Raw genomic sequence first — 21,588 nt, forward strand, 5'->3', positions numbered from 1 at the left:
ACAGTCAACACTCTTTGATGGCAGTGTTTATTAGATCACAAATAACAGAATAGCCTTGTATGAGGTATAACTAGGAACAATAAAATGTACTGAATATCAAACTGATTTAAACAATACATAACTAGTGACTTTTTCTGTTATATTACTAACAAATAAACGCTGATGTATTATTTAGAAGCAAATAATATAAGAGAAAATACAAAATATATGACCGTGAAGCTTTTTACTTTGAACTCAATATTGATAACAGATGACCTGACCTGACCTGACCTGACCTGACCTGAGCAATAAGCATCATACGATACTATATTCATAGAGCATAAACTCTGCCGATGATGCTGTAACTTCATTCAAATCACGCAGTGTTCTGTGGGACACTACTGTAAAATTAGTTATAAACACAAACCTTTAGGAAAAAGCTTCATTGAATTCGTATGTGGAAAATGTGAAGCTCGCGCACCGTTTGTTGTCTGGAGGGTTACCTGGATTTAAGGCTTTTCATCGAGCAATTTCATTTCCAGTTGAGTCAGGAACATAGAACGAGGCACCATCATGTTGAAAAGATTTATGATCGGGGTAAAGTGCATGACGTCTTGGCGATTTGGTGCACAACTCTCTAGCTTAGATTGTGATTGTTGTGTTGCGAATATAAGGTTACACTCTGGTTGTGGCCACTCTCAGGTTATAATGTTCCCTTATGACTGAGAGAATATACAAAGTTCTCTGTCCAACCTTACACACAGATTATTCACTGAGGGTACCTTTCTTAAAAATATATAGTTCTAAGAATTCATATCATCATCCACAATTAAAAAAAAAAATGTAAGAAACAGTTATTATTTCCAGCCGATATCCTTCCACTTCTACCAGTCCTCCCAAACTTCCTGTACCTGGCCACTCGAGCAAACTCCTCAGTAACAGGCAGCTTTTGTTTGATTTCATCTTTGTATAGATATTATATCAGGTTCACTTTCAGGAAAATGTCCAGGTTTTATTGTGCTAAACAGAGTTATTGTGATCATTTCGGAGGATTTTTAGAATGTTTTACCACATAGAACCACTCACTACCACACAGAACCACTCACTACCACACAGAACCACTCACTACCACACAGAACCACTCACTACCACACAGAACCACTCACTACCACACAGAACCACTCACTGCCACACAGAACCACTCACTACCACACAGAACCACTCACTACCACACAGAATCACTCACTACCACACAGAATCACTCACTACCACACAGAACCACTCACTACCACACAGAATCACTCACTACCACACAGAACCACTCACTACCACACAGAACCACTCACTGCCACACAGAACCACTCACTACCACACAGAACCACTCACTACCACACAGAATCACTCACTACCACACAGAATCACTCACTACCACACAGAACCACTCACTACCACACAGAATCACTCACTACCACACAGAACCACTCACTACCACACAGAACCACTCACTGCCACACAGAACCACTCACTACCACACAGAATCACTCACTACCACACAGAACCACTCACTACCACAGCGGTTCTCTCTGTCAGGTAGGTTGCCAGCTCGTTCAGGCGCTTCTCTGTTTTAATGAAAATTGCCGCCATTTTCCCCAAAAACTTAGCGACAACGCGGCCTATTGTTTTCTTGGTGGATGGCGTCCCAACATTAAACAACGGCAACCACGCCTTTGTCTTACAGCTACTGGCGTTGTTTTTATGTTTAGCTCTGCCACTTTTGTTCCCGATCGTTTACACATTTTTCGATATACTTATATTTGTCACTCGACTAACTTTCACTTCTGGGTAGTATTAATTTCATTGAAAGTATAAACACTTCATCTTTATTTAAAACTTTCGCAGTATGTAACTTTTTAAATCTACCTTGGTCTATATATCTCAGTAGGGGTTCCAGGTGTGTAGATATCAGTTACTGGTTGAGACTAGTGCTGAGAGATAACATTATACCAAATTATGCGTTGATAGAAGAGAGTTTGTGAAAACTTGGTAAAATATATAGGCTCTCATTGTCCTGACATTCAGTTAGGGGCAGTGCGGTTAGAGTACACTGTATACTGTACTGAACATCGGTACAAAAGGAGGCAGCGCACTCGCCTTTACTTCCCTACAATAAGCTCAGTACCCATTCACAGCTAGGTGGACTTAGGGTGCCCCAGGCGCGAACAAGCAACCATTACGGCAGTAGGTGAGCGCTGTTTCCACTTGGCCACTGTTCTCTTAAACTTAAACCATTATAGTAATATATTATAGCTGTTGTAGTTGATGAAGTGATTAGGCTTCGTTTACGTAATATGAAACACTACATCAGTCGAGGGGCTCCCTGGTAGGCCACCCAGTAGCCTGTCAGTGTGGTACAGGTCTCATGAGTTGCATTTTCTTTACTCTGTCGTCTGGCCGGGACTGTCCCAGGAGCTGTTCGGTTGGACCCCAGTCGAATGGCCTCTTTAAGTTCGTTAGTATGGTACATTATGTATATTAAGCTAAATAGAGTTGTTCATACCTCCTTTGTGTTACATCACTGTATGATTATGATGTGATGTAAAAAATGCATTTTATTTTCGTTACTCTGTTTTTTCCTATCTTCCTGAATACGACTTTAGTGCTTTAATGTTTTATACAATGCCTTGTTATATTTCGTTGTATTTTCTTCTATAATTGTCAATATATAAAATCATATATCTATTATTAAATATAATATAGGTTTTGTTAGCCAAGACACACCACAGTTGTTTTACTATACACTGTTGCTCCTGGAGTGTTGCTCACGTGTGTCTCCCCCTTCCTACACTCCCATCATTAACCCACACGCTCCCTCACTCTCCCTCAATGACCCCTCACTGCCTCCCTGGTAAAGTAGATATTCATATATTCTTATTACCTCTTTTTTTTTTCTTTTTTCTTTTTACGCCGCGTAACAAGGTAGTTCATTAGCGGAAGTTTCTCTAGCATCCTTGGGGGCGTGGTTAAGTCGTATGTGTACCGAGCAACACCAAACTCCCACCTCACCAGGCTAGGTCCTTCCTCCTACGTCCCTTCCTTCTAACATCACCCCATTAAAAGTTAGAATTTAGATTGATGGGGAGTTATGTAGGTTATTGGTGTGGAAAGTTGGTGGTGGGGATGTTGCAGTTGGTGCTCACTGTATGTTGAAGCGTCAGAGTTTTGTTGTAAAAATTTTTGAAACTAGTCTGGGGTTTTACGGTTAGTTCACAAGGAGATGTACAGTATGTAGGTGCACGAGTCGAGAGTTTTGTTACTGAAGTTTGGGTTAGATTGTAGACCCCTGAAGTGAAGCCCATTTTATTTATTTTTTGATTATTCATTTATTTGTATTATTATTATTATTATTATTATTATTAACACTTGATAAAACCGGTCAAAACTTTCATACATTGATGTCTTCCAGGACGGTGGTTGTGTTGAAAATATTAGCACGTGTTGAGTACAGTAATAATTAAATAGCGTTCTGTTCACTCGTTATCAATAGTTTTGTGTCGAGTTCTTGCAAAATTTCCATAATTTATGGATATGCTGAGTAGGTGATAGGAAAGAATAATTTTAACATCCCGCCATCATTGAGCTGAAGTAGGTGTCGATAATTCACCTTTATTTTATCAACACTATAATTATTGCTTTTTTTAACTTATTTATTCGATTTGATATAATTCTGAGTATTGAAGTATAGTTGTTACACAGTGTTCCTTGTTTGATGTTCAGTTTGCCCATCTTGTTGTTAACCTTTAAAGTTTTTCTTTTATTTTCCTCTGTTTATATAATGTTACATAGATCTTATACATAAACACGATCTTTTATGAGGGACTCCAACTTTGTGTTCATTGGGGATTTACAGGAACAGCATCTACTGTACACGTACTGAATGATTCTGTGGTAGCACCCGTGTGTCGTCGAGTACAATGGCTGTCAGAACTAAGGAGATTACAAAGTGAAAAATTAAACATGTTTTTAGAGTTGAAGCAGACTTTTGATTCTTCAGTTTCATTGCAGAATATGCCTCTATTGATGTTGGGGTTCAGAAGCAGCGAGAGATATTATTTGTCAAACTTTAATCTGTCCTGGACCAGCATCCCCGGTTGAGATATACGCTGAATGAAACCAGTGGATTTGAAAGAGCTGCCTACGAGATAAGGGTCTCATTTCTCATGTTTCTGGTTTCTGAAATCCCGGTATTTTTTTTTTTCGTTCTTCTGGAGTTCGCTTCGACACAAATGCTACAAAAGTTATGCCATGATATTAGCAGTAGAATATATGTCTACTAAATTGATACTTAATATACAAGTTACTGACAGATATAAGGATTATGTAGATTTGTAGTTATACAGACAGACACGACTGAGTATAAACTGTTTACTTGAACCTTGATACTGAGGTCTAGGGTCATTTTGTATTCGGACTCGAGACAAGTCACTATAGTTCATTAGTAATTAATGTATAGTATTAATATTCTGATATGTTAAGGAATAATAACTAGTCTATGTTTAACTCCAATAATTCCCGAACTTGGGGAAACAAAAATTATCTCGTGAAACGCTGAAGCTACAATTTGGAACCAGGAAAATCCCAAAATATTGTTTTCATAAATTTTCATCATAGAAAGGCGAAGGGTAAAGCCTACACTTACATTTAAATTTTGAAATAAACAATAACATAAATCCGTGGAAGCATATATTGCCTACTGGTCCTCGGAGTCAAACCTAAGTGAGTGAAGGGCTTTGTTCTACGAGAAATGTTGGCTCTTATTGAGTAGAGGCACGCGGCCAGGTTATATGACGCTGTGGAATTGGATATTGAGCTTAATCTCCGAGTCTTGATCCACGAGAATGATAGGAGCTCAAAACACGAGAAGAGATATTTTGTGTAGAGAGGAATTTCGTTTTAACGTGAGGAATATTTGTCGTTTTACTCAAGCTCTGAGGTAATGTTGTTGAATGTGATTCTCATTCTACAGGAAGAACTATTGTCTTCTCTCATTAGCGTTGACTATAGCAATCTTTTCAGGTCATCATCGTGAAATGTCACAAACACTGTAGCAATTGAGCTCCAGAGAAACACTCGACTCACACAATGAATAATAATTAATGTAGGAATATAAATCGGTTTTATGGCCTTAGACATTAGGTTTTCTGGAGGTACATCGCATCTTGTGTGAAGTATTATTGAGGAGGTCCTGGTGCTCCTCCCTGACGTATCTAATAGTGGACTACAAATTTTACACACGTAGATGAAGACCAGTGACTCTGAGAACTTTCTACGGCGAGAACACATAAGTCTCATGCATTTTCATCGACATTGGTACTGCGATCCACAACATAATGGCTCTGACGTACAGTATATAACAATTAACGCCTGAGTCTGGCTGAAGGTGTTGTAAACTAACTTTCCATTTACTGCCGCTGGTAATTAAAAACTATGGCCAAGGTTGCTGCCCTCAAGTGGCTGTTGCTGTTATAGTTTGAACATGAAAAATACATTCTAATCTGAAGAGACGCTTGAGTTTATTTTATGGAAGCAACATACATCCCCAGTATACCAGGGTGTTACTGTCTTCAACTAACATATAACAAACAATTAATTCAAACCACCATGAGAGATTCGAGGAGCAACAACTGATGAATTATGGACGAGTGATAGTAACCTGAAGACTCTGGTTACTGAACTGTCTCAGAGAAGAACTAACACAGACGACATGGGTGGCCACAAAGCTTAAGGATGAAACAGTGTATCGATTAGCTGTGACGGGGAAACACTTAGAGAACAAGAGTGCCAATGGGGAAGCAAGTCTGAAGGAAGCTCGAGGTCTGGAAGCTGCAGGCTGTAGGTCACAAGAGAGACATAATTAAGGACCTACAACAAATTTCAACAACTCGCTTATATGAAATTTTAATATTTTCTACTGAATTTGGTTCGCTTACCCGCACAAACCAACAAAGCTGAAGCACCACAGAATATTACTGGAATTACTGGAAATATTATTGCCACATGTAACTAAATCTAATAACCATAATTTTAGTGAAAAGGATTCCAGTTATTTTCACTGTAGGGACTGGAATGTTATAATGAACTTCCAGAGAGTTGTATAAAATATATTAAAAATTAATAATGCTAATAATAATAATAATAATAATAATAATAATGTTGTTGTTGTTTGCTAAAATAATTATGTGATAGAATAGGACCAGGAGAAAATAATATAAAACAGCTGTTGTTGTTGGTGCTAGCAGGTGGCCAGGTAAACAAAGGTAATCAGTTATTTAATAATGTAATTATACAGACAGACAGACAGACAGACAGGTAGGGGTGAAAGCAAGTTGTTAAATAGGTTGACAGTCTAATTGGTTTGTACTAGATAACCAGGTAAATATGTAAACAGATCATTAATTATTCATAAAGATGGTGAGGAACAGAACTCGACCAAGTGTGGATTATGGAGTTATGTAAACGTTAAGGTATGTAGAGAAGCTTACCTATAATTACGAGCAGATGTTCAGGTAAATAAATGAGGCACTCGATAAACAGAGAACTCCTATACGCTAAGACGATAAAAAAAACAGCTTAAAAACCCTACCGCAGTTAATTACAAGAGCGAGTATAATTAAGTAGACGAAACAAATCGTAACTAAACTAAATTATGAGAGAAGTCGAAGCCAGTGTGGACATTACGTCACAATGAGAAGATCTCGCCATTTTTATCAGGTGGAAAAGATGTGTGTGGTTGAATCAGCAGTCTCCACCTATTCCTCTTCTTCTTAACCATCCTTCTCCTTCGTTTTCTTCTCCTTCTTCATCCTTTTCTTTCTTCTTTTCTCTTCTCCCTCTCCTCCCCTTTAACTTCACAACTAACTTCGGGCACATCCCATCGTCTCTCGCCCCCCCCCACCCCCCGCCCTGATCTCGTGTATTTTCAAGTGTCACTAAGTTGGGAGCGCCATACCCAGCATATTCTTAAGATGTGTCCTATTTCTCTTTGTCACTTGGAAATGGAATCTCAATATTGTCTTAGACTGAATTTATTGATATCTTTATTTTCTATGATATAGGCTCTCTCTCTCTCTCTGTGCTATTGATTAGTTCTTGTGGAAGGTTCTCTTACAGATGAATAGTAACTCTACTAATATGACCAACATATCCCTCAGTCAAAATATTACACAGAATATCGACTTCTTCATTAGTGCTTGAAATATTAATCAAAGGAAAAAAATAACATAATAACATCCCAGTGAGGAATTGTCGAATGGAAAAGTGATTAAAGCAACAGTACATTTAAATTCTATCCGAAAGTGAAATAAAAAAAATACAAGCTCACGTCAACACATAGATTTATTACATATATTTATTAAGAAAATTATATCACCCTAATACATTAATTATTTTATATATTCAGAGGTCATTTTGTGTTAGGGTGTTCGAGCTGTGGCAGACGAGGTCAACTATCTCGGAAGTGGTTAAGTTGTGCCAAAAGGGATCAAGTTATACCACAATGGGTTAAGGTGTGTCAAAGGATCAGGGAGCTTAAGACGTAAAGATTTCTATAGAGTATGAGGAAGCTGTGAGTGAGTGAGGAGGAACCACGCGAGTAAAGAGAAGTCTCGTAAGGGATTCAGGGTTAAGAATTATCCAGAGTAAAGCCTTCAAGGGTAGGGGAAGATACAGGGTAAAGAGAAGGTAGTGAGAGAAGGGGAGCGATAATGGATTCAGATTGTCCTCTCTGACAATATAAAATGACTGTAAGTTATCTAGAAACACTTTTGGACCTGGACTGAATGGTGGGTGGTAACATATGTTTTGGTGTGCAGAGGAACACAGGTTACAGCACTGACTTGTTTTGGGGTAAATATAATGGTGTTATAGTGTCAATCATGTTGACAACAATATTGCGACAGTTTAGGTAATGTGAGCGTGTCAACATATTTACAGACACCTTTAAGACTTCTACGACGGACACACTTGACTCGTGGCTGAACAAAATATTTCTAAGACTCAACTTATTCTCACTAAAGTACTAGTAAGCTTACAGCAGCGATACGCATTAATGCTACTGAAAACCCAACACCCACATGACAATCAAAGCACTTTAATGGCATTTATGAGAGTAGGAACGCTTGCACGACACAAGCGACATTCTCACGACATTTCCAAGACACATTCACGACATTTAAAATGTTCTCACGATATCCAGAACATTCACATAATGTCTAGGACACACCTTTGGTATCCAGGACACATTTTTGATATTCAGGACACACTTTTGATATCCAGGACACACTTATGATATCCAGGACACATTTTTGATATCCAGGACACACTTTTGATATCCAGGACACACTTATGATATCCAGGACACACTTTTTATATCCAGGACACACTTTTGATATCCAGGACTCACTTTGGATATTCAGGACACACTTTTGATATCCAGGACACACTTATGATATCCAGGACTCACCCAATACCTTCAGAACACACTCACAAAATCCCAAATATAATCTTTCCTGGGTTTGCTGCCTTCCACGTCCATTATTCAAAATCCTGCCTTTCCCAATCATCCCGTCAACTTTAGTAGTCAATAATGTGATGAAATTCAGAGCACCAACCCACGCCTCTTTGAGTCTAAACCTTTTACGCGTTGCTCCACTTCCTCTCATTAATATACTGTCAATACGCTGAAGACAGAAACATCGTCCTCTTTATAATTTTTGTCTTTTATAAATTGCTCTTTCGTGACATAACCTGTAATGCGTTAAGATATACAAAGTCTTTACAGGATCGAATTGATAAATTTTATCTTAACTTTGAAATATTTCGTGGTGTTGATAGTCACCATCTGAGCTTTCGTGCTGGCAGATGTATCTTCCTTTCCTATCCTGCTAATAAAACCCTCAAAGTACTCCTCACAAACATTCAGACAAACACTACAAGCAGTAATGATTAAATCAAAGCTTTCATTCATGCTAATACTAAAACAGCATGAGTAACTTTAAAACTACAATATTTAAAAAAATATGTTCAGTGGTTATTTAATTTTTTGTTTTTTTTTTGCTTCTCATACGAGGCACAGTGTAATTTATTCCACAAGGGAAGTGTGGAGCGATTCGACAGGCCTCATTATAACTTAAAAATGTGTGATTTCATATGTCTCTCTAAAGAACGACTTCAGATAGAGAATGAAGTCTGTGCCAAAGTTGTCATAATCTTTAACACCACGATAAAACATATAAATGAGCAATGATTAAGACTTCTGTTCTCTCATCATTAACTTTTGACCTTAATCACTACAACTCGTGCTGTCATTTTTATTCTGTGCCCCTAATTATGTTATTATCAAGTTACTCTTGATATTTCTCCCATTTTAACAATTATCAATGTTGTAAATCTGTTCTGATCGACTCATCCATATTATGAATTGATTACAACACGTTGGAGAGATGTATTTCAGAAACCCGACGAATATTGTTGACATGTATAGAAAGTAAAGGCATGAGAAATCCAACCAACTAATACATCAGGTTCAGGTGACTGGATGTAAGATATATTGGAAGCAGTTAAACTGTGAGATGGAAGAATAGAGTGACACAGAATTCTAAAAAAAATAGCCAGGGAGAGTATGCCAGCTCGTATCACTTGTATTGACAGGCTGTCAGGTGGGTTAATATTGCAGGAACCAGCCCATGAGAACCAGGAGATCGATCCGAGAAGAATTAATATATTTTTTTTCTTTTTACAGTAAGTTGTTTTAGGTTTCTGTGGTCGCTGTTATTGTTTCCTTAATTCTTACCCTAATGCGTGCAGTGGTAGGAAGGGACCAAACCTTCTTCACACTCCTCATCGTCTTTCTCTGTATCTAAGAAATACTGTAGGAAGTCTCTTCATCCCTCACATCAACTTCTACAATATTTTAACTACATAATTGATCGATAACACACTTATACACTGAGAACAATACAAGCTTGCGGAGTTCAATTAAAAAAATATCAAAACAGAAAATATTATGATGATAATAATAAGATTTCTCTGATTTACACGAGCATCTAATAATTAGGTTATTATCATCATCACCACCATCATCATCATCATCATCATCATCATCATCATCATCATCATCATCGTCGTTATTGTCAATAGTATTATTATTAAACTGCACCAACGAGAGCACCAACAGGGAAGAACCATTATGGCTGGTGAAGCCTCCTGCTGGTGTCAGGCGATAATAACACAATTAATACAACTTCCTGACGTATAAAGTTATGGAAATCTAACTTCAAGCCATTTTCTCAGTATTATCATATATAATTACGGACATTCAGGCATCATTACGATCAATAATTCCTCTCCTTTGATTTTCTATTAAGGATAATCTAGTTGATTGGACTAAGGTAGGGTAGGGTATGTAAAGTTAGGTTGAATTAGCTTAGGTTAGGTTAGATTAGGTTATGTTCGGTCAGGTTAAAGTAAATATGGTTTGTTCAGGTTAGATATCGAGAGTCTAATGTTTAAATTTGGGAATCGGTAAGCACCTCCTTCTTAACACCCATAGTTGACCCAGCTGGCTATGGGTACCGAACTGTGGTTTGGGGAGTGGGTGTCGTCTCCAGTAGAGTGCCGACGAAATTGCCTCCTTGTGTCCCGTGTTCCCCAGCGAGTCGACAGGCATGTGGGACCAACTTCACATGGTTAATAATACACCAATTGTTGTACTAATTCACATGCTTCTAGCCTTAAGATGTATACCGTATATACAAGCTGATATACCTGTATGTATAGGCAAATTGGGTGACTGCAGTGCAAAATACAATCCCAAACGATTCTAAAAGTTTTCATGAATAATTATTTTTTTCTAAACAAAACGCTTTCATATTTATGCCAGATTTTAATCCTTCATCGTATTCATTTATTCCATAAAAATATTGAATTGTATCTCTTAATATTTTCATGTATATCACTTGCGGTAAAAATATATTATTATTATTATTATTATTATTATTATTATTATTATTATTATTATTATTATTATTATTATTATTATTATTATTATTATTATTATTATTATTGTTATTATTATTATTTCCCTTCAACAGTAATATCTCATAACCACTCCTTCAGAACAGCCAAATACATCCCAGTGTGATTCAGATTATCATGAAAAACCACATGACCACACCTTCAACTACAGTATGTTCTTTTCACGTTTTTCTAGAAATAAGAATGTGTGTAGTGACCAGCATAGGAGACTGGGACAAAAAGTTGTACATACAGTAAACATGAGTGGTGCCATGGTAGATTAAATACAGCACACCTACTAAAACACTTTCTCATATTAATTATTAACACCACACCTTCCCAGTTCTTCATTATGCTCGCAAACTGTGTGTGTGTTAGACTGTGGTGTAAATCGTTCCGTGGAAACTTGATTCAGATTTAGTCTTCAGTTTCATGATGTTTCCCTTCACATTATGTCATATATGTGATCACTGTTGTACCTTGACCTCGTAAACGTTTAGACCAACAGTTTTGTGGATGTAATTTTTTTAGAGGTGAGAAAACAGCCTAGCATGTTGACGATGTTATGATGTCTTTTGCTTGTCGACAACTGAGGTCTCATATTATACACTAAGCATCAACTTATTAATATTAAAGAGATAAATACATCTCTGTGGGTGGAAAGAAGTGTTGCTGGAAACACAGTGTGCAGAAAACCTCACGTTACTGAGATATTTTTTTTGGCAAAGGCACATTTTTGCTCGTCTTTTTTATTGTACCATTTCATAATGTGTGTGTGTGTGTGTGTGTGTGTGTGTGTGTGTGTGTGTGTGTGTGTGTGTGTGTGTGTGAGTGTGTGTGTGTGTGAACTACTGCGGTATTCCTCCTCGAGCCAGGTTTCTACTCACCGTTCTGAGTGCCACAAAAATGCACCAACTCTCCCAGTGTTTTACATTTAACCTTTCGGATTTAGCGTGGGAGCGACTCTAACATAACGTCAACCCCCCGGAAAACTGTAGCGGGTCGGGGAGCAGTAAACGAACCGTAAAACCACTGCTTTTTATGGAATTGTTATGTTGCTAATCAAAACTATTACGGGAAAAACATTTTTCAAAATTTTTCATCATATTGATATTACCGATTTGAAATTAACAAAGTTTTCGGCATATTAAAATCCAACGGAGCTATAAACAAGGGCGTGTCGTTAGGTGTTGCAGCAGGTTTGATGTTACAGTAAAAAGCGTCTCGTCGGGGCAAAAACCTTACGTCAGAAATATTAGGAGAAAAAACATGTTTTTGTGCATCCCTCGAGCAGTAACTCAACAATATCGGATTTGCATAACAACGAAGGCATAACAATCTAAGCTGATATTTACTCGCATTTTTGTGTAATTATATTTTTTATGCATATAATTTATTACTTTCAAAATAGCATTGGAAGATTCCCTTGAGGACCACGACGGACAGTATGAAAATATGGACAGCTTAAAAAGATTTTTAATTCGTGGTGATAAAATGTGTAAGCTTATTAACCACACGTTATGGTTAAAACAAGACTTATAAGTATATTTGATGATCATTTTTAAAGCAGCAGGATAACACGGTATTATTCTTGTTTTGGTCTCAATAATCCCAACATCTCTCACCTCTGAGCTACCACGGTGGCTCTTGAACGCGTCTCGGCTGCGGCTCACACACACTAAATATTTCACCACCTTGTTGGCATTGCATTAGGCTCCGACAGGCAGCCATACTCGAGCATACACATTCATCGGTGTTCGTGAATCCTTGGGTGTTCGTGAATCCTTGGGTGTTCATGATAGACAGTCTTCGTTACTATTGAACGTGTGGGTTATGTATTACGTGAATTTCATTATGTTGAATATACGGATTTCATTTTCGTGTGAATTTCGTCGCTACCCTTACTATGATATTTTATTTAACTTGAATATTATAACTATTGATGATCTGAATTTTATACTATTTGGATTCCTTTACTATTCAACATATGGATTTTATACTACGTGAGCTCTGTATTCTTGTTCATATAAGATGTTATCAAACAAGAGTATTTGATCTAGTCGTTTTTATTACACACACACACACACACACACACACACACACACACACACACACACACACACACACACACACACACACACATTTTTCACTCATGCACGCAGACTTTGCCATACTTTTTGCATTGGCATTCCCTCTCTTTGTTTCCGAAGAAGAAGAGAGAGAACGGAAATATATCTTCAATAGCTAAAATATCTATTTTTGAATATATATAATTCTTTCATGCCTATATTATTTGCTGTCTGGGTTTATGAAGAAGGAGAAAACATACGCTGCTCATCTAATAGTACTGTTTTTTCTGTTTGTTTTTTCGTTAATGTTTCACGTATTTTTTCTCTCTCTGTTTAGTGCATGGCGGCCTGAAGCAAGATTAAATAACAAGTCTCCTTTTAATTCTCTATCATTTATAGCTAACTTTTGTGAATATGTTCTACTAGCGTATTTTACTTTAATAAATGTTAATTTTGAATAATACCAAAAAAATATCGTCTAACATAACATGGGGACAAATTACTTAGCGTAGGAGTCAGACATTCATATTATTCATATTTCTGTGATGACTTCTTAACCTCACGATTCCAGAAGTTACATAAAACCCTGTGTGTGTGTCAGGGGAGAGACTCATATTGGGTGGCCCGGTAGGTTAGCGTGACAGCCCCTAACCCTGAACATAAAGGCGCTCTTTTGGGGTTCTTGGAGAATGAGAATCGAACCTGGGTCTTGTGTTACAGTGTCCATATTTTCTGACCCTAAAAATATACACTGCCAAACCAACTCGAAGTTAATATAATCGTGGAATATGCTGCCCAGGATATATAAATGAGAATGATTAAATTTAGAATAGTAAAACAAACTATTCTACTCCAACTAGTTTGCTCATTAGGAACTTTGTGCAGTAATGGTCAGTGTCCAGGATATAATCAATCTTTCACTCAGCATCAGATTACAGTACTTGCGTTTCAATTAGTTTTTTTTTCTTTTTTAGATTGCTGACCAAGCGAGTAACAATGACAAAATTAAATCTTCACTTTTACCTGAACAGATATGAAAACATGTATGAAACTGTCTGGGAAACTTCACCTTTTTATTCTTGGATATTGTTAACACACTGGGTGAAGTCTTGAGTCGGTTTAGAGAGCGTCTTAGGATCTGACCAGCACACAAACGTATCACCACTCACATCTCTGCAACACACAAGTTTGGGTACAGGGATGTGTATGGAGTAGAACTTTGTATACGATGGTATCCGCATCAAACAGACCAGACAGAAACCTATACAAGAATGACTCGTCCTTATACAGTAATCTACACAGGCCTAATTATACAAAGACCAAAAGAATCAGTCTTGCATAACATAGGCCTAGTTACATAAGGACCTAGGCAACACAGATCTAGATTATATTAGGAATTTACGGAACAAATGCCTAACCGTTCAAACAACGACAATACGGGAATCTAAACAACATAAAGGTTAAGACAATATCGAGGCTAATGCAACACACTAGCCAGAGCTATAGGGGCTGACATAAAACACAGCCGGACATAAGAACAGGAGATCCAACACACCGCTCGAATGCTCCGCTTACTCACGATAAAAGAAATAGCGTGTAGGAATTGTCTCCCGGAATTTCCTCGTTCCTTGGAGAGAAAGTGGTGACTTGAAAGGCGAGGTATACATGTGGCCTCCGAGATCTCTCTGGTGTCCGGCCTCTTAAGTGGTATGGGTGGACGACTTCTAACATGGTAGGACGGCCTCTGGGTATCATGGTAGGGCGGTCTCTGAGCATCATGTTAGAGGGCCTCTTATAGAGTGATTTAGTCATATATACCCTTCCTGGTACAGTTGAGTTGAGCATTGTTATTCTTTAGTGAAGTCGTGAGTAAGTGTCCGTCTTAAACATTCATTATATTCCAGATCGGTCTTCCTTTTAACTCTGTTGGAGATCACCTGAAATATTCCTTTGGTGTTCCCATTTACATATATTTTCAAGAAAATTTAAATGTTTTATTTTTCCACTAAAGAGATTCAGAGTTGAGGAACTTACACAGACCATCACTATCAGAGAAATATAGTTTTATATGGTATGCGATCAAAGCTAGTGACATAGCTTCTCACTGAATATATTCTCTCTCTTCATACCTTTGATTATATCTCCAAGAAGATCTTTTCTCTTAACCCTGTCATTTCCACAGCTAGATCTTCTCTTTGGGCTTAGAGGTTTTTTATATAGCTCACAAAGTTCTCTACCAGAAGCTTTTTATTCCTAATCAGAATGTTCTTTACCCCTGCCTGAGGGTGTTTCCCCTCCTCTCTTCCTGCTTAATAGTAGGTCTTCCCCTCCCTCCCCGCCCCCCACTCGCTCCTTTCCTCTCTGCATTGCCTCTCCCCTTTCTCTCGCTCCTCTCCTCGCTGCATTGCCCTTAGGCTATTCCCTGAAGAAGGTTATTGGGGACACAAAAATACGGGAATTATGGTAAATTTCGTGGGGTTCTTATAACTGTTTTTACTCATTCGTGGTACATTAGACCAGCAGGGAAGTATCTGAAGTAGAGAGGGCAACTCTTGTGGGGCACAAGGCGGGTCGGCTTCGTCGTTCTTAATGCGTGAGTAACTTTTTGTTCTGTAAGGAAGAAGATGAATGACTTGCTTGTTTACTGTTGGCAGAAAGGCAGAAAATGGTGAATTTACCATGTAGACGGGAATAACAAAGGTCTTTATGACAGGGAACTATGACATATTGTGTTGTATTATCGTGTAAACATACGAAAAGAGAGAGACAAATATACACATACAAACAGTGACAAATAACAGACAAAGGTATGAAGAAAAAAACACGCAAATACAAACAGGGAAGCAAAGAGAGAGTATGAGAGAAGGGGGAGAGGGTTACAACCACTCCAGCGAGAGTGGACGTCCTCCAGGCTTACCTTGTTTATGCAGTGTTCAACAGCGAAGACGGATGAGTAGGTGGTAATGAGGGGGCGCAGCACCACACACACACACACACCACGGCCCTAGCTATCGTGGATCCTAGGGGCGAGGAATAACAGTGAAGATAAACAAGTAGTTGAAAAATAAAATAAAATAAAATAAATTATCTAGAAAAACACACAACGCATTTGCTACACATTTAAATAAATCTTTTAAGCCTCTTTGCTATGGTGAAGAACACTATTAAAGTTGATAAATAAGAATGAAGAAAAAATATTAAGAAAGTAGAGTAGCAAATTTTCACGTGAGTTTCAAAGAATTGTTATGCAGTGTCTTCCCCTTTCTTCGCCCAGGTACTGAAGGGACGCTTCCTCTGATTTATGTATGTTAATTCTGTCCTAGTTAATTCGGAGAGTGGACGACTTAATATCAAAACAATATCTCCATTAGAAGAAAGACAGTAGCTATAGAATCAAGCTGGCATGTGATATGTTTGTTTGAGGTGCTTCATTTGTCAACTAAAGAATAAATTTGCTAATGACAAATATTCCAGTAGGTTTTATGACACTTACTATGAAGTACAGTATGTTACTTGATTCAAATTTGTTCCACTTCTTCTTATCGAATAAATTGGTTTCTATAAATATCTTCATGTGTGTTTCGTAACATCAATACTTTGTTATATCTAAAGCGTTACACGAATTGGAGCAGCAACTTAAAACCAAATAATAATCATATGTTAACAATGATAACCAAGAACTGATAGTTGACCACGTTACGATGCACTTGACAATAAAAGCAATGTCTTCCCCTTTCTTCGCCCAGGTACTAGAGGGACGCTTCCTCTAATGTTATGTATGTTAATTCTCCGTCTTAGTTAATTTGGAGAGTGGACGACTTAATATCAAAACAATATCTCTATTACGATGCAATTGATAATAAAAGCATCCCTCATGAATAAAATACATCCACCAGTTAGGTCAGCCTAGTTGCACAATGAGCGAATTAAATAAAAAAATAGTTTAGACTTTCATTGTTTTAGCACTTATTAAATTCCGCCCAGGGACTTTTGGACATAAATCTTAGTAACAAGTAAATTGACCAATTAAGAGAATTTTTCATCATTAAAACATCAATATTAATTTAGGTAGCAGCAGCTGATAGAGGTAATGCGGACGCTCGTGAAGACTTGACTACATGAAGCATGATATGTCATCGGTAGAAAAAGTAAACTGTTGATAATGATGACGGCTAATGAGACATACTGATTAAGTTATGAAATGCCCGTAAGGTAATGAGGGGATGGGGTGAATCTGTTAACCAAAGAGAGCAGCACAGAAAGGGGATAAATATCACTGGTACTGACTCTTGTGCTGTTCATGTGGCTTAGAGGTTAATAGTCGACAAAGGAGAGACTAGAGAGTGCTAAAAGGAAGATAAATATGTCATGGTAAGATACTCATTGTGTGTTTCAGCGATGTAAACAAACTCGAGCGGGAAGTTCTAAGAAGTTTCATGTGAAAGAGTATAAAAGTTTCTTTATTTGTTATATTCTTAGATAGCCACTGAATGGATTTTTTAATGTTTTTTGTTTATTTATGTTTTCGCAATAAAATTGACTTTTCTTATTAATCTTTGGTAATAAGAGTTTGATGACTACATTGCTTGTTTGGGTGACCACAGTAGATTTTGAAATCGTTGAGCTTCGTGACTTGACGCATTTTCTTATCTACAGTATATGTACAGTGGTGTACGTCCCACGGATATGATGTATTATTTTTCTTTGGAGGGGATATGTATGTATGTATGTATGTTTGTATGTATGTATGTATGTATATGTATATGTATATGTATATGTATATGTATATATATATATATATATATATATATATATATATATATATATATATATATATATATATATATATATATATATATATATATATATATATATATATATATATATAATTCTACTATAGAAGTTATACCTTAACACCTGCTGTTACTTCTCTACACGAACAAAAATTAAGAGATAAACAAGTTAGGGAAGACGCTGATGCGACAGCCAGCAGTATAAAGTAGAAATCTTGCTGGAACTTTGACTCATAAATCGTCAACTTCCACTAAAGTCGTAAGGAAAGGAGGAAGGAAAAGCCAGATCTGATTCGAAAGTTCTTCAGAGGTGAAACAGACCAGAGAAAGAAAGACAAAAAAGTAATGTAAGGTAGAATCCCAGACAGATGTACTTGAGAGATTTACGTTTGAGATCAGCTCCCCTGCTGGTGCCAGGCAGGTGGAGAAGAACCTATGTACTATATATAGCAGGAAGCATTGATTATAATAAAGATAGCTATCAGATACTCGGATTGTAAATGGTAGATATTCCGGATATATTTTATTTAAACGCGACAGAGAGGAATAGAGAGAGGCAAATATTGAAATGGAGTTAGGAAGACTAAAGTAAGCATTAAAGAACAAAAGAGAGATACAGGAGGAGTGAGAAAAGAGGGAGATAAAGAATGAGAGGGGGGTAAAGAAAGAAAGAAAATAGAGACAGACGAGATAAGAAAGATAAGGAAATGGGAGAAAAGAAGAGAGAAAGATCAAGACGAAGAGAAGAGAGATAGAGAGAGAGAGAGAGAGAGAAAGAGAGAGAGACTAATTTTAACGCAGGAAACAGACAAGTAGCAGTCACGAGGGAAATCTTGGCTAAGACCATTGCAATAAAAATCTCTACAAACATTGCACCTGACATTGCATCCAGCTTCTGATAATTGTGTATTCTGTCACACACACACACACACACACATAGAGAGAGGGATAGGAATTATGTAGTTATTTTCATTCAGTTCTTTCAAAATAACAAATACATAAACTGTTTTTGTTATTACTCAGTTTAATCAAATATACGAGCATAAGGTTTCATAAATATTACTTTATTTTTATTATCTTCCGCATATTCGTTGTTATATTTGACGTTATAACACATGTATAAGTTAAAGTATAAAGTCATTTGTTATTACCGTATTGACAGTGATATTCGTAATGTGTAATAACAGATATGATGATATTCTTTCACAAATTTAGTCAGGTCCAATTTATTTTGAGGATTGTTAATAATTTCGCAGATGTTACCCAGTAAGGCGTGGTAGCTCGAGCCGAACACAAGGTCAATGGTGTCTTAAAATTATTTCACGTTTAGTCCAATGCCAATAATGGGAATCAAAAGTCTAAATTCTGACTGTTGTTAAAAAAAAATAGGAGAATTAATGATTGAATAGGATAATGTTTTAAAGACCCTTATTGTAATAGCACCCAAGACAATATTTTAAAACCCGGATATAATCACCATCAACTATGTTCTCACCAAGCATTGACCTCATCCCTTACTTCCTACTGACTGATTTTAATCCCTCAGGTGTGAATCTCATTCATGTTTTGTCTCTCGCCACTTCATTTCCTTTCCTCATACGATAACATTTTATGTTTACGTCTTTAAATTGCATTCGTTCATTTAGTTTCCTCTCTTTATACGTCAGAACTATCATAAATACCACTCTGAATTTTTGAGTAACATGAAATTTATGTGTTAATTTTAAGATCCTTACAATAATTGACATTTGTATTACACAAAGGTCACACGCTTTTCTTTTTAAAATTTCGAAATTTCAAACTGCTCTGTTTATCACCTAACCTAACCTAACTCAGAGATAGTTGTAGTTATTTTATTCTATTAAGAGAAGTCCAAAATGAACAGACCAACCTTACTATACATGAACTCTTTTCTATCATATTACAGCCACTAAAGACAAAAACAAAATCAATCCAATTGGTAAAAGCGTCAGTTACGTTTCAAGTTTTAACCTGGCGGTAATTCACACACACACACACACACACACACACACACACAGTATATATATATATGAGAGAGAGAGAGAGAGTGTGTTCGTGTGCGTCAATAAAAGATTTGTACTTGTTGAAAAACATAATTGATCTTACCATCTTACCAACGTCATTTCTCGTAAGCGAACGAAAAAATACGTTTTTATCTTTCGTAACCAATACAAGAGAGCAGCAGTGATACTATCTGATTCTGTTTTGTGAGGGAAAGATATATCAGAGACCCTAAGCACTTTATTAACACAAAGGTTAAAGAAAACGATACACAAAGAGGAGAGAATGTTCGTCCAATTGTCGAAGGTCTACACTCATGTCTAACTTTAGAATGAGTTAACGTTCTTTTATTTATTGTTTACTATGAATCACGCTTGTAGAAAAAAAATATCCTGTATTCTCACAAGCAGTAATGACCTTCACAATGAATACCGGGTAAAAAAAATACAAAAGTGATAAAAGTAGCGTAAGGGTGAGGAGAATAAAGAGAGGAATGAGGGTGGTTAAAAGAGGAGAGAAAGGGGAAGAGAATAAGAGTTGCAGTTGAAAAAGAGAAAAAAAAGAGGGTGCGAGGAAGAAAGAAAGGAAAAAGAAAAGAATGGAGGGAAAGGGGGAAAGTTTGGTAAAAGAAGGAATAAAGTTACAAAAACGAGACAGGAAAACGTGACAAAGGAGGAAGAGGAGAGAAGGATAGTGTATAAAGAGAAGCGTGAGAGAGGGGACATAAGTAGAAGAGGCAGGAAGAGGTTGGGAGCAATAGAGAGAGAGGGAGGGTGAGGGTGAGAGGAGCAGAGAGGGTGAGGGCAGAGGAGAGAGAGAGAGAGAGAGAGAGAGAGAGAGAGAGAGAGAGAGAGAGAGAGAGAGAGAGAGAGAGAGAGAGTTGGAATAAGGATACGTTCTCTTCTCTCTCTCTCTCTCTAAAGTCTCTTATCTTTTTAGCTCTCGCAATCTCTCTTTATTTCCCTAGTTAAAAACATGAGCCTCTACTAAGCCTTAACGAGAAACTTTCCGGATTAGCGAGAGTCACAGCTTCTATACAATGCTATTCACTTATTTTTTTCCCCAGAGAATAAAAACAATGCAAGATGGTAGGGATTTAATAGAGGAACGAGGGAATTATGTACTCTAGGGAATATACTATATATTCCTGGTTTAAATTATATGCTGGAATAAGACAAATACAAAAGGATATACATTCTATACAGTAGGAAATACAATATACATCCCTGTTTTAAGATATGTGGTTTTAAAGGAAGATAATGGTGTCAAAACTTTGTGATAATTTTTGTTTTTGTGGAATATACATTTGTTTATATACAAGTTTTGGGGAAATCGTCTGAATTGTCTTAGGAAAAATGTGGATAACTATTTGATTATTGTTGTTATGATTACGTGGGTATAAGTGAAAATATGGTAACAAATTACTCATTTTTTATGACGTTCTTCACTATCTTAGTATAACTATTTTTTCCTAGATTCGGTTAAGTATCGTTAAGTTTGGTTATATTAGTAAAGTTAATACTGGTAATACATAATATTCTCTATCCTGTTTTATCTGCACTATCGCCCTTATATTATACATCAGATCGAATTAAAATAAAAAAATCAGGCAAAATCAGAAATAAAATAAATTTTTAACTGATACAATCCCAACC

Source organism: Homarus americanus, unplaced genomic scaffold (assembly GCF_018991925.1).
Source record: "Homarus americanus isolate GMGI-L3 unplaced genomic scaffold, GMGI_Hamer_2.0 scaffold56009, whole genome shotgun sequence".
NCBI lineage: Eukaryota > Metazoa > Arthropoda > Malacostraca > Decapoda > Nephropidae > Homarus > Homarus americanus.